The sequence below is a fragment of the Camellia sinensis genome, unplaced genomic scaffold (genome assembly GCF_055761805.1).
Source record: "Camellia sinensis isolate YWXY unplaced genomic scaffold, ASM5576180v1 Unanchor6, whole genome shotgun sequence".
Lineage (NCBI taxonomy): Eukaryota > Viridiplantae > Streptophyta > Magnoliopsida > Ericales > Theaceae > Camellia > Camellia sinensis.
In genome coordinates this window covers 13,770,001-13,782,500 of record NW_028129474.1, presented here as the reverse complement: position 1 = coordinate 13,782,500, position 12,500 = coordinate 13,770,001, and positions in this window count along the sequence as shown.

Sequence of the window (12,500 nt, the reverse complement as noted above, 5' to 3'; positions counted from 1 at the left end):
GCTGGCCAAGGCGTTGGCATGGCATGCTGCTGCTGCTGACCAAGGCTTGGGCTTGCCATGCTGCCGGCCAAGGCCGCGGCATGGCATGCTGCCGGCCAAGGCCGGGGCAGGGCATGCTGCTGGCCAAGGCTTTGGCATGGCATGTTGCTGGCCAAGGCCGTGGCATGGCATGCTGCTGGCCAAGGCCGTGGCATGGCATGCTGGCCAAGGCCGGGGCATGGCAAGCTGCTGGCCAAGGTCGTGGCAAGGCACGCTGCTGGCCAAGGCCGGGGCATGGCACGCTGCTGGCCATGGCCGTGGCATGACAAGCTTGCCAAGGCCGGGGCATGGCGTGCTGCTGGCCAAGGCTTTGGCATGCCATGTTGCTGGCCAAGGCTGTGGCATGGCATGCTGCTGGCCAAGGCCGTGGCATGACATGCTGGCGAAGGCCGGGGCATGGCATGCTGCTGGCCAAGGCCGTGGCATGGCATGCTGCTGGCCAAGGCCGTGGCATGACATGCTTGCCAAGGCCAGGGCATGGCATGCTGCTGGCCAAGGCTTTGGCATGCCATGTTGCTGGCCAAGGCTGTGGCATGGCATGCTGGCCTAGGCCAACGTGCCACCGCCACCACCGCGGGCCGCCACTCGACGCATCCCGTGCTTGGCTATGTAGTTTCGATGCCACAAGCCAATGCCACAAGCCAAGCGATGGCATGTGCCAAGCGCCCGCCTAGGCATAGGCGTGGCCTGTGGCCTGGCCATGCTGGCCAGCCTTAAGGGAGGTGCCCCCCCCTTATAATAGCCTGTTAAGCCCTTTTCAATCTGGCAGGAGGAAACATCAACCATGTTTGAGGAGTCATAATGGGGTTTTTTTAAAAAGTAATGGTTTTTTGCCAAAACTTTCAACATGAAAGTTGTATGAAATAATTTAATACACCATAAAAAAAATTTTAAAAAAATATTTGGCCACCGGAATATTTTATTTTAATTTATTTCAATTTTAATACTTAAAAAATAATAAAAATTACTAAAAATACTCAAAAAATTCTAGAAAAATTCCAACAATTATAAGATGAGGCACTAGTAATTATAGTAATTTTTTCAATTATTTTTTTATTTTTTATTTATTTTATTATAATTTTTATGAGTAAATAAATAATTAAAAAGCCCAACGAACGTGCAAAAACTCTTAGAGAAACCGAGCAAGCATCGGATAGCTCGAATGCAACAGGCAACTTCCGAGGGACATACTTTTCCCAACAAGCTTCCACTGGGGAAAGCACTAGCAACGTGTTCGCAAGTCAAAGGCAACCAAACGGCTATTACCCGAGGGACATGCATTTCGCAGGGCAACATATACGTAAGTCAAAGCCAAACCAAATGGCAATTACACGAGGGACGGGATTTCTTGCCAAGGGCGTGGCATGCGATGTTCTAGCCCAAGGCCAAGGCACGCCACGCTGCGGGACAAGGCCGTGGCAAGACATGCGGCTGGGCTTGGCCTTGGCATGGCATGTCGCTGGCCTTGGCTGGGCAGCGTTGGCCTTGGCATGGAATGTTGCTGGCTTCGGATGGGCTGCCTTGGCCTTGGCCTTGGCCGTGGCATGGCATGGCATGCTGCTGGCCTTGGCCTTGGCATGGCATGCTGCTGCCTTTGGCTGGGCTGCCTTGGCCGTGGCATGGCATGCTGCTGGCCTTGGCCTTGGCATGGCATGCTGCTGGCTTTGGCTGGGCTGCCTTGGCCTTGGCATGGCATGCTGCTGGCCTTGGCTTGGCATGGCATGCTGCTGGCTTTGGCTGGCCTGCCTTGGCCGTGGCATGGCATGTTGCTGGCCTTGGCCTTGGCATGGCATGCTGCTGGCTTTGGCTGGGCTGCCTTGGCCGTGGCATGGCATGCTGCTGGCCTTGGCCTTGGCATGGCATGCTGCTGGCTTTGGCTGGGCTGCCTTGGCCGTGGCATGCCATGCTGCTGGCCTTGGCCTTGGCATGGCATGCTGCTGGCTGTGGCTGGGCTGCCTTGGCCGTGGCATGGCATGCTGCTGGCCTAGGCCTTGGCATGGCATGCTGCTGGCTTTGGCTGGGCTGCCTTGGCCGTGGCATGCCATGCTGCTGGCCTTGGCCTTGGCATGGCATGCTGCTGGCTGTGGCTGGGCTGCCTTGGCCGTGGCATGGCATGCTGCTGGCCTTGGCCTTGGCATGGCATGCTGCTGGCTATGGCTGGCCTGCCTTGGCCGTGGCATGGCATGCTGCTGGCCTTGGCCTTGGCATGGCATGCTGCTGGCTTTGGCTGGGCTGCCTTGGCCTTGGCATGGCATGCTGCTGGCCTTGGCCTGGCATGGCATGCTGCTGGCTTTGGCTGGCCTGCCTTGGCCGTGGCATGGAATGCTGCTGGCCTTGGCCTTGGCATGGCATGCTGCTGGCTTTGGCTGGGCTGCCGTGGCCTTGGCATGGCATGCTGCTGGCCTTGCCTTGGCATGGCATGCTGCTGGCTTTGGCTGGCCTGCCCTGGCCGTGGCATGGCATGCTGCTGGCCTTGGCCTTGGCATGGCATGCTGCTGGCTTTGGCTGGCCTGCCTTGGCCGTGGCATGGCATGCTGCTGGCCTTGGCCTTGGCATGGCATGCTGCTGGCTTTGGCTGGGCTGCCTTGGCTTTGGCATGGCATGCTGCTGGCCTTGGCTTGGCATGGCATGCTGCTGGCTTTGGCTGGCCTGCCTTGGCCGTGGCATGGCATGCTGCTGGCCTTGGCCTTGGCATGGCATGCTGCTGGCTTTGGCTGGCCTGCCTTGGCCGTGGCATGGCATGCTGCTGGCCTTGGCCTTGGCATGGCATGCTGCTGGCCTTGCCTTGGCATGGCATGCTGCTGGCTTTGGCTGGCCTGCCTTGGCCGTGGCATGGCATGCTGCTGGCCTTGGCCTTGGCATGGCATGCTGCTGGCTTTGGCTGGCCTGCCTTGGCCGTGGCATGGCATGCTGCTGGCCTTGGCCTTGGCATGGCATGCTGCTGGCTTTGGCTGGGCTGCCTTGGCCGTGGCATGGCATGCTGCTGGCCTTGGCCTTGGCATGGCATGCTGCTGGCTTTGGCTGGGCTGCCTTTGCCTTGGCATGGCATGCTGCTGGCCTTGGCTTGGCATGGCATGCTGCTGGCTTTGGCTGGCCTGCCTTGGCCGTGGCATGGCATGCTGCTGGCCTTGGCCTTGGCATGGCATGCTGCTGGCTTTGGCTGGGCTGCCTTGGCCGTGGCATGGCATGCTGCTGGCCTTGGCCTTGGCATGGCATGCTGCTGGCTTTGGCTGGGCTGCCTTGGCCGTGGCATGCCATGCTGCCGGCCTTGGCCTTGGCATGGCATGCTGCTGGCTCTGGCTGGGCTGCCTTGGCCGTGGCCTGGCATGCTGCTGGCCTTGGCCTTGGCATGGCATGCTGCTGGCTCTTGCTGGGCTGCCTTGGCCTTGGCATGGCATGCTGCTGGCCTTGGCTTGGCATGGCATGCTGCTTGCTTTGGCTGGGCTGCCTTGGCCGTGGCATGGCATGCTGCTGGCCTTGGCCTTGGCATGGCATGCTGCTGGCTTTGGCTGGGCTGCCTTGGCCTTGGCATGGCATGCGGCTGGCCTTGGCTTGGCATGGCATGCTGCTGGCTTTGGCTGGCCTGCCTTGGCCGTGGCATGGCATGCTGCCGGCCTTGGCCTTGGCATGGCATGCTGCTGCCTTTGGCTGGGCTGCCTTGGCCGTGGCCTGGCATGCTGCTGGCCTTGGCCTTGGCATGGCATGCTGCTGGCTCTGGCTGGGCTGCCTTGGCCTTGGCATGGCATGCTGCTGGCCTTGGCTTGGCATGGCATGCTGCTGGCTTTGGCTGGGCTGCCTTGGCCGTGGCATGGCATGCTGCTGGCCTTGGCCTTGGCATGGCATGCTGCTGGCTTTGGCTGGGCTGCCTTGGCCTTGGCATGGCATGCGGCTGGCCTTGGCTTGGCATGGCATGCTGCTGGCTTTGGCTGGCCTGCCTTGGCCGTGGCATGGCATGCTGCTGGCCTTGGCCTTGGCATGGCATGCTGCTGGCTTTGGCTGGCCTGCCTTGGCCGTGGCATGGCATGCTGCTGGCCTTGGCCTTGGCATGGCATGCTGCTGGCCTTGGCCTTGGCATGGCATGCTGCTGGCTTTGGCTGGGCTGCCTTGGCCGTGGCATGGCATGCTGCTGGCTTTGGCCTTGGCATGCCATGCTGCTGGCTTTGGCTGGGCTGCCTTGGCCTTGGCATGGCATGCTGCTGGCCTTGGCTTGGCATGGCATGCTGCTGGCTTTGGCTGGGCTGCCTTGGCCGTGGCATGGCATGCTGCTGGCCTTGGCCTTGGCATGGCATGCTGCTGGCTTTGGCTGGGCTGCCTTGGCCGTGGCATGGCATGCTGCTGGCCTTGGCCTTGGCATGGCATGCTGCTGGCTTTGGCTGGGCTGCCTTGGCCTTGGCATGGCATGCTGCTGGCCTTGGCTTGGCATGGCATGCTGCTGGCTTTGGCTGGCCTGCCTTGGCCGTGGCATGGCATGCTGCTGGCCTTGGCCTTGGCATGGCATGCTGCTGGCTTTGGCTGGGCTGCCTTGGCCGTGGCATGCCATGCTGCTGGCCTTGGCCTTGGCATGGCATGCTGCTGGCTGTGGCTGGGCTGCCTTGGCCGTGGCATGGCATGCTGCTGGCCTTGGCCTTGGCATGGCATGCTGCTGGCTCTGGCTGGCCTGCCTTGGCCGTGGCATGGCATGCTGCTGGCCTTGGCCTTGGCATGGCATGCTGCTGGCTTTGGCTAGCCTGCCTTGGCCGTGGCATGGCATGCTGCTGGCCTTGGCCTTGGCATGGCATGCTGCTGGCTTTGGCTGGGCTGCCTTGGCCGTGGCATGGCATGCTGCTGGCTTTGGCTGGCCTGCCCTGGCCGTGGCATGGCATGCTGCTGGCCTTGGCCTTGGCATGGCATGCTGCTGGCTTTGGCTGGGCTGCCTTGGCCGTGGCATGGCATGCTGCTGGCCTTGGCCTTGGCATGGCATGCTGCTGGCTTTGGCTGTCTGCCTTGGCCTTGGCATGGCATGCTGCTGGCCTTGGCTTGGCATGGCATGCTGCTGGCTTTGGCTGGCCTGCCTTGGCCATGGCATGGCATGCTGCTGGCCATGGCCTTGGCATGGCATGCTGCTGGCTTTGGCTGGCTTGCCTTGGCCGTGGCATGGCATGCTGCTGGCCTTGGCCTTGGCATGGCATGCTGCTGGCTTTGGCTGGGCTGCCTTGGCCTTGGCATGGCATGCTGCTGGCCTTGGCTTGGCATGGCATGCTGCTGGCTTTGGCTGGCCTGCCTTGGCCGTGGCATGGCATGCTGCTGGCCTTGGCCTTGGCATGGCATGCTGCTGGCTTTGGCTGGCCTGCCTTGGACGTGGCATGGCATGTTGCTGGCCTTGGCCTTGGCATGGCATGCTGCTGGCTTTGGCTGGGCTGCCTTGGCCGTGGCATGGCATGCTGCTGGCCTTGGCCTTGGCATGGCATGCTGCTGGCTTTGGCTGGGCTGCCATGGCCGTGGCATGGCATGCTGCTGGCCTTGGCCTTGGCATGGCATGCTGCTGGCTTTGGCTGGGCTGCCTTGGCCTTGGCATGGCATGCTGCTGGCCTTGGCTTGGCATGGCATGCTGCTGGCTTTGGCTGGCCTGCCTTGGCCGAGGCATGGCATGCTGCTGGCCTTGGCCATGGCATGGCATGCTGCTGGCTTTGGCTGGCCTGCCTTGGCCGTGGCATGGCATGCTGCTGGCCTTGGCCTTGGCATGGCATGCTGCTGGCTTTGGCTGGGCTGCCTTGGCCTTGGCATGGCATGCTGCTGGCCTTGGCTTGGCATGGCATGCTGCTGGCCTTGGCTTGGCATGGCATGCTGCTGGCTTTGGCTGGCCTGCCTTGGCCGTGGCATGGCATGCTGCTGGCCTTGGCCTTGGCATGGCATGCTGCTGGCTTTGGCTGGCCTGCCTTGGCCGTGGCATGGCATGCTGCTGGCCTTGGCCTTGGCATGGCATGCTGCTGGCTTTGGCTGGGCGGCCATGGCCGTGGCATGGCATGCTGCTGGCCTTGGCCTTGGCATGGCATGCTGCTGGCTTTGGCTGGGCTGCCTTGGCCTTGGCATGGCATGCTGCTGGCCTTGGTTTGGCATGGCATGCTGCTGGCTTTGGCTGGCCTGCCTTGGCCGAGGCATGGCATGCTGCTGGCCTTGGCCATGGCATGGCATGCTGCTGGCTTTGGCTGGCCTGCCTTGGCCGTGGCATGGCATGCTGCTGGCCTTGGCTTGGCATGGCATGCTGCTGGCTTTGGCTGGGATGCCTTGGCCGTGGCATGGCATGCTGCTGGCCTTGGCTTGGCATGGCATGCTGCTGGCTTTGGCTGGCCTGCCTTGGCATGGCATGCTGCTGGCCTTGGCTTTGGCATGGCATGCTGCTGGCCTTGGCCTTGGCATGGCATGCTGCTGGCTTTGGCTGGGCTGCCTTGGCCGTGGCATGGCATGCTGCTGGCCTTGGCCTTGGCATGGCATGCTACTGGCTTTGGCTGGGCTGCCTTGGCCGTGGCATGGCATGCTGCTGGCCTTGGCCTTGGCATGGCATGCTGCTGGCTTTGGCTGGGCTGCCTTGGCCGTGGCATGCCATGCTGCCGGCCTTGGCCTTGGCATGGCATGCTGCTGGCTTTGGCTGGGCTGCCTTGGCCGTGGCATGGCATGCTGCTGGCCTTGGCCTTGGCATGGCATGCTGCTGGCTTTGGCTAGCCTGCCTTGGCCGTGGCATGGCATGCTGCTGGCCTTGGCCTTGGCATGGCATGCTGCTGGCTTTGGCTGGGCTGCCTTGGCCTTGGCATGGCATGCTGCTGGCTTTCGATGGGCTGCCTTGGCCGTGGCATGGCATGCTGCTGGCCTTGGCCTTGGCATGGCATGCTGCTGGCTTTGGCTGGCCTGCCTTGACCGTGGCATGGCATGCTGCTGGCCTTGGCCTTGGCATGGCATGCTGCTGGCTTTGGCTGGGCTGCCTTGGCCGTGGCATGGCATGCTGCTGGCCTTGGCCTTGGCATGGCATGCTGCTGGCTTTGGCTGGGCTGCCTTGGCCGTGGCATGCCATGCTGCTGGCCTTGGCCTTGGGGCTGGGCTGCCTCGGCTGCGGTTGTTATCACTAGACGTGCGTTGCGTGCGAAGGCGTGCAAAGGCGTGCGCGACCATGCGCGCAACACGCGCACCGTGGTCAAAAAGACCACGCGCGCGGTATTCGCACAGGCCACGCTGCCCACGCCGCGGGCATGCCAGGCCAGGCTGCCCTGGCCGGCTGCATGCCAGGCCGCCCAGGCCGTGCGCATGCCAGGCCGTGCTGCCCAGGCCGGCTGCATGCCAGGCCGCCCAGGCCGTGCGCATGCCATGCCGTGCTGCCCACACTGCGGGCATGCCAGGCCGGCTGCATGCCAGGCCGCCCAGGCCGTGCGCATGCCATGCCGTGCTGCCCAGGTCGGCTGCATGCCAGGCCGCCCAGGCCGTGGGCATGCCATGCCGTGCTGCCCACGCCGCGGGCATGCCAGCTCGGCTGCATGCCAGGCCGCCCAGGCCATGCGCATGCCATGCCGTGCTGCCCACGCCGCGCGCATGCCAGGCCGCCCACGCCCGCGCGCATGCCACGCCATGCTGCTCTAGGCCGCGCCCAAGGCCGCGGTCCAGGCCGCCCAAGGCCGTGCCCAGGCCGCGCAAGGCCGCGCCCAGGCCGCCCAAGGCCGCGCCCAGGCCGCGCCCGAGCCGCCCAAGGCCGCGGCCGAGCCGCCCCAGGCCGCAGCCCAGGCCGCGGTCGAGCCGCAGTGCATGTAACCCAAGGCCGCAGCCCAGGCCGCGCCCAACATGGGGCGTACCTGCCACTGCCTTGCCTGGGCAAGGGAGGTGCCCCCCCCTTATAATAGCCTGTTAAGCCCTTTTCAATCTGGCAGGAGGAAACATCAAGCATGTTCGAGGAGTCATAATGGGGTTTTTTTAAAAAGTAATGGTTTTTTGCCAAAACTTTCAACATGAAAGTTGTAGGAAATAATTTAATACACCATAAAAAAAATTAAAAAAAATATTTTTTTACCGAAAATATTTTATTTTAATTTATTTCGATTTTAATACTTTAAAAATAATAAAAATTAATAAAAATGGTCAAAAAATTATGGAAAAATTCCAATAATTAAAGGATGATTCACTAGTAATTATAGAAATTATTAAATTATTTTTTCATTTTTTTTATTTTATTTTGATTTTTTTTGCCAAATAAGGGCTTTAAAAATTCGAAAACCTCAAGGAAAATTGCAAAAAAATAGGGAATGACATTTAAAATTGATTGTAGTGCATTTTTAATTGTGTTGCACGGTTTGGATAAGATTATAAAAGAATCATGTTCAAAAAGTTCGATCAAGGCGGTGGCATGCCATGGCCTTGGCCTTGGCCTTTGCCCGCGGCCTTGGCCTTGGCCTTGGCCTTGGCCATGCCTTGCACAGGGACTTGGCCTTGCCCACTGCCTTGGCCATGGCATGGCATGCTCGCCGAGGCCGTGGCATGCCTTGCTGCTAGCCAAGGCCGTGGCGTGGCATGCTCGCCCAGCCCGTGGCATGCCATGCTCGCCCAGCCCGTGGCACGCCATGTTGGCCCAAGGCATTGGCATGGCATGCCGGCCAAGGCATGCTGGCCAACGCTGCACAAGGCGGTGCCATGGCATGGCATGCTGACCAAGACCGTGCCATGGCATGTTGGGCGACGCCGTAGCAAGGCATGCGGGCCGAGGCCGTGGCATGGCATGTTGGGCGACGCCGTAGCAAGGCATGCGGTCCGAGGCCGTGGCAAGACATGCGGGCCGTGGCAGGGCATGGCATGCGGGCCGAGGCCGTGGCAGGACATGTTGGCCAAGGCTAAGGCATGGCACGCCGGGCAACGCGGTGGCATGGCATGCTGGGCAACGCGGTGGCAAGGCATGCGGGCCGGGGCCGTGGCATGGCATGTTGGGCAACGTCGTAGCAAGGCATGCGGGCCGAGGCCGTGGCATGTCATGCGGGCCGAGGCCGTGGCATGGCATGCGGGCCGAGGCCGTGGCATGGCAAGTTGGGCGACGTCGTGGCAAGGCATGCGGGCCGAGGCTGTGGCATGTCATGCGGGCCGAGGCCGTGGCATGGCATGCGGGCCGAGGCCGTGGCATGGCATGTTGGGCGACGCCGTGGCAAGGCACGCGGGCCGAGGCCGTGGCATGTCATGCGGGCCGAGGCCGTGTCATGGCATGTTTGGCAACGCCGTGGCAAGACATGCGGGCCGTGGCATGGCATGGCATGCGGGCCCAGGCCGTGGCTCGACATGTTGGCCAAGGCTAAGGCATGGCACGCCGGGCAACGCGGTGGCAGGGCATGCTGGGCAACGCGGTGGCAAGGCATGCGGGCCGAGGCCGTGGCATGGCATGTTGGGCAACGCCGTAGCAAGGCATGCGGGCCGTGGCCGTGGCATGGCATGTTGGGCGACGCCGTGGCATGGCATGCGGGCCGAGGCCGTGGCATGGCATGTTTGGCAACGCCGTGGCAAGACATGCGGGCCGTGGCATGGCATGGCATGCGGGCCGAGGCCGTGGCATGGCATGTTGGGCAACGCCGTGGCAAGGCATGCAGGCCGAGGCCGTGGCATGTCATGCGGGCCGAGGCCGTCGCACGACATGTTGGCCAAGGCTAAGGCATGGCACGCCGGGCAACGCGGTGGCACGGCATGCTGGGCAACGCGGTGGCAAGGCATGCGGGCCGGGGTCGTGGCATGGCATGTTGGGCAACGTCGTAGCAAGGCATGCGGGCCGAGGCCGTGGCATGGCATGTTGGGCGACGCCGTAGCAAGGCATGCGGGCCGGGGCCGTGGCATGGCATGTTGGGCAACGTCGTAGCAAGGCATGCGGGCCGAGGCCGTGGCATGGCATGTTGGGCGACGCCGTAGCAAGGCATGCGGTCCGAGGCCGTGGCATGTCATGCGGGCCGAGGCCGTGGCATGGCATGCGGGCCGAGGCCGTGGCATGGCATGTTGGGCGAGGCCGTAACAAGGCATGCGGGCCGAGGCCGTGGCATGGCATGTTGGGCCACGTCATAGCAAGGCATGCGGGCCGGGGCCGTGGCATGGCATGTTGGGCGACGCCGTGGCAAGGCATGCGGGCCGAGGCCGCGGCATGGCATGCGGGCCGAGGCCGTGGCATGGCGTGCGGGCCGATGCCGTGGCAAGGCATGTGGTCCGAGGCCGTGGCATGTCATGCGGGCCGAGGCCGTGGCATGGCACGCGGGCCGAGGCCGTGGCATGGCATGTTGGGCGAGGCCGTGGCATGGCATGTTGGGCGACGCCGTGGCAAGGCATGCGGGCCGAGGCCGTGGCATGTCATGCGAGCCGAGGCCGTGGCATGGCATGCGGGGCGAGGCCGTGGCATGGCATGTTGGGCGAGGCCGTGGCATGGCATGTTGGGCGACGCCGTGGCAAGGCATGCGGGCCGAGGCCGTGGCATGTCACGCGGGCCGAGGCCGTGGCAGGTCACGCGGGCCGAGGCCGTGGCAGGTCACGCGGGCCGAGGCCGTGGCATGTCACGCGGGCCGAGGCCGTGGCATGTCACGCGGGCCGAGGCCGTGGCATGGAATGTTTGGCAACGCCGTGGCAAGACATGCGGGCCGTGGCATGGCATGGCATGCGGGCCGAGGCCGTGGCACGACATGTTGGCCAAGGCTAAGGCATGGCACGCCGGGCAACGCGGTGGCATGGCATGCTGGGCAACGCGGTGGCAAGGCATGCGGGCCGGGGCCGTGGCATGGCATGTTGGGCAACGTCGTAGCAAGGCATGCGGGCCGAGGCCGTGGCATGGCATGTTGGGCGACGCCGTAGCAAGGCATGCGGGCCGAGGCCGTGGCATGGCATGCGGGCCGAGGCCGTGGCATGGCATGTTGGGCGACGCCGTGGCATGGCATGTTGGGCGACGCCGTGGCAAGGCATGCGGGCCGAGGCCGTGGCACGTCATGCGGGCCGAGGCCGTGGCATGGCATGCGGGCCGAGGCCGTGGCAAGGCAGGCGGGCCGAGGCCGTGGCATGTCACGCGGGCCGAGGCCGTGGCATGTCACGCGGGCCGAGGCCGTGGCATGGCATGTTTGGCAACGCCGTGGCAAGACATGCGGGCCGTGGCATGGCATGGCATGCGGGCCGAGGCCGTGGCACGACATGTTGGCCAAGGCTAAGGCATGGCACGCCGGGCAACGCGGTGGCATGCCATGCTGGGCAACGCGGTGGCAAGGCATGCGGGCCGGGGCCGTGGCATGGCATGTTGGGCAACGTCGTAGCAAGGCATGCGGGCCGAGGCCGTGGCATGGCATGCGGGCCGAGGCCGTGGCATGGCATGTTGGGCGACGCCGTAGCAAGGCATGCGTTCCGAGGCCGTGGCATGTCATGCGGGCCGAGGCCGTGGCATGGCATGTTGGGCGACGCCGTAGCAAGGCATGCGGGCCGAGGCCGTGGCATGTCATGCGAGCCGAGGCCGTGGCATGGCATGCGGGCCGAGGCCGTGGCATGGCGAGTTGGGCGACGTCGGGGCAAGGCATGCGGGCCGAGGCTGTGGCATGTCATGCGCGCCGAGGCCGTGGCATGGCATGCGGGCCGAGGCTGTGGCATGGCATGTTGGGCGACGCCGTAGCAAGGCATGCGGGCCGAGGCCGTGGCATGTCATGCGGGCCGAGGCCGTGGCATGGCATGTTGGGCGACGCCGTCGCAAGACATGCGGGCCGTGGCATGTCATGCGAGCCGAGGCCGTGGCATGGCATGCGGGCCGAGGCCGTGGCATGGCGAGTTGGGCGACGTCGGGGCAAGGCATGCGGGCCGAGGCTGTGGCATGTCATGCGCGCCGAGGCCGTGGCAAGGCATGCGGGCCGAGGCCGTGGCATGGCATGTTGGGCAACGCCGTAGCAAGGCATGCGGGCCGAGGCCGTGGCATGGCATGCGGGCCGAGGCCGTGGCATGGCATGTTGGGCGACGCCGTAGCAAGGCATGCGGGCCGAGGCCGTGGCTCGACATGTTGGCCAAGGGTAAGGCATGGCACGCCGGGCAACGCGGTGGCATGGCATGCTGGGCAACGCGGTGGCAAGGCATGCGGGCCGAGGCCGTCGCATGGCATGTTGGGCAACGCCGTAGCAAGGCATGCCGGCCGAGGCCGTGGCATGGCATGCGGGCCGAGGCCGTGGCATGGCATGTTTGGCAACGCCGTGGCAAGACATGCGGGCCGTGGCATGGCATGGCATGCGGGCCGAGGCCGTGGCATGGCATGTTGGGCAACGCCGTGGCAAGGCATGCGGGCCGAGGCCGTGGCATGGCATGATGGCCGAGGCCGTCGCATGCCACGTTGGCCAAGGCTAAGGCATGGCATGCCGGGCAACGCGGTGGCATGGCATGCTGGGCAATGCCGTGGCAAGGCACGCGGGCCGAGGCCGTGGCATGGCATGTTGGGCAACGCCTTGGCAAGACATGCGGGCCGAGGCCGT